This window comes from Habropoda laboriosa, unplaced genomic scaffold (assembly GCF_001263275.1).
Source record: "Habropoda laboriosa isolate 0110345459 unplaced genomic scaffold, ASM126327v1 scaffold9, whole genome shotgun sequence".
Classification (NCBI taxonomy): domain Eukaryota; kingdom Metazoa; phylum Arthropoda; class Insecta; order Hymenoptera; family Apidae; genus Habropoda; species Habropoda laboriosa.
In genome coordinates, this window is record NW_017100191.1 from 3,690,515 (window position 1) to 3,692,623 (window position 2,109).

Genomic DNA, 2,109 nt, shown 5'->3' on the forward strand with positions numbered 1-2,109 from the left:
AACTCAGTGAGGGCAAGTTGCAGATCACTTCGGTAAATCATATTAGCGTATAATTTTTGATAACATCATAGTTTTTTATGGAATTTCTAATGGTATTATCTTCACACAACTACTCACTTTATTTCAGCACGTTAAATCTTCATTCCAAAAGAAGTCTTGGACAGTATTAATCTTCGGAATCTAACAAAATAAATATGGTATTAATTTTTAAATATTATACACGTTACATGCTTCAAGTTTAATAACAAATTGTAATCAGATCAAAGTTGACATCAAGTTTTATTCAGACATATGCTTGTCAATAATTGATAAATCATCATAAAGAAGTGGAATTACAAACATTTCTAATAAAAAATGTTACTCACTTTTTTATTTGCTCAATGAAAAAACATTATGAGCCAACCAAATTGATGAATTGTTTATACTGGAACAAAAAATTTTGTTCAAGTTTAATATAAAATATATCTTTTATTAAGCTTCTTTTTATAAGGTTAAATTTATATCAGAAGTACAGTATCACCATATATGTATGTAAGACAGGGATAACTAAAAATCAATCATCATAAAAAATCTTTTTAACATTTCCTATATATAAAAGTACAAAAATTACCTTTCCACTGCTATCTTGCTCCATATTTTAAATTCCTTTCCCAGTTTTTTAGCTCATAAATGTTCCTATTGTTATTCAATTCATGTTGACAACAAATATTCAACCATTTTCATGATTTCCTCCTAAAATTATATAAACATGTACATTATTACTTATTTCTTTTCCAATTATAAAATAAACAATTAACATTTATTATGCAAATATTCAGAAATACACATTCTACATCATATTTCTGTTTGACTGAGGCATGTTGTACTCATCATATTTATTTATAACAAACAAAAAATAACAAAAACATTTTCAATAATTTTAGTTAAAATGGGCATAGAAAAACTTACTAGTGTAATGTCCCTGGGTACTCTGGGTTCCTTCGTAGGCGGGTATTTGCGAATCTCTTAAATTCCTCATCTGAGTGGTTCAGACAGTGGCCACCAGATGTCTCATCGAAATCTTCTCAAATCTCCAATTCTTACACAGGTGTTCACTTCAGTCCTCATTTCTGTATATATCAGCTTCAAATCTTAATATTCCAAGCGTCTGCATCAACCCTATTGGTGAGTCTACCATACAATCCTGATACGAAATGCCTCACCCTTCTTCCGCATCCCTGTATGACCCCTCACCTCGAGTAGTAATGGCGCTAAAGGCCGATAAACCGCAGGGTAAAGATCTCCAGCTTATTGAGTACCTGTCTTTACTAGGGAAGCGGAGCGTAATAGAGGATTCATTGCAAACTGCCATATTCTTGTTCCTTTTGGCTGAAAAAGAATAAATAAGTTGATTCACGCGTAGTGGTAAATTAAACAAATGATCTATACATTCATGTACTTTCAGAAATCTGAATCAATCATAACCTGTCAGACTGGGGCAGTATTTTTAACATCATTTGGAATAAAAAATAATTTACACGTACATTTTTCGTCAAGATTCGAATTTTCGTAAAAATGAATTTAAGATGTATGGGAACATTTCAAGAAATAGACGAAACAAATGGTAGATAGTAGAAATGGAAATGGTAGATAGTAGAATTAAAGCGTTTGTCTGACTAAGTTTAGCACTATTTATGCTTTAAACAAACTAGAAAAAAACAAATTGAATTCCTAATGATTGGTTAAATTAAATCACGAAGTCATTCAAGTGCATCAATATATATTCAGAATCGTATTTATAGGTTTGTAATCAAGGAATACATCATACGAACGAGACTATCTGTATCATCATATAAGACAAAATTTCAACGAATGCAACAGCAAATTAAAAAAAATATAATCGTAATTGATATGCTAGGATGCAAACTGTTTAAGAAATGTTCTTTTTTTTGTGTTTTATGCAACTATGCACATGGATGGAGATTGATTGTTAAAAAAAAAAACCGCTTACCTTCAACCATCTTTGAGGAACTCCAAAACGAAAGTGAACTGCTTTTTCAACGCGGTTCAAATGGAAAATGGCCTTGGTTCACGTAAAGTGAAGAGTGTTCTAACATTGCATTGAAATGC

General features: G+C 30.9%; 1 long non-coding RNA gene across 1 annotated transcript; it reads right to left on the reverse strand.

The window, feature by feature from the left end:
- Nucleotides 1–117: 117 nt before the first annotated feature.
- Nucleotides 118–711, reverse strand: LOC108570099. The gene is made up of 3 exons (XR_001891349.1): nucleotides 611–711; nucleotides 366–424; nucleotides 118–180 (listed from the first exon to the last, which is right to left on the reverse strand). It is a non-coding gene; the product is annotated as an uncharacterized LOC108570099 (long non-coding RNA).
- Nucleotides 712–2,109: the final 1,398 nt, after the last annotated feature.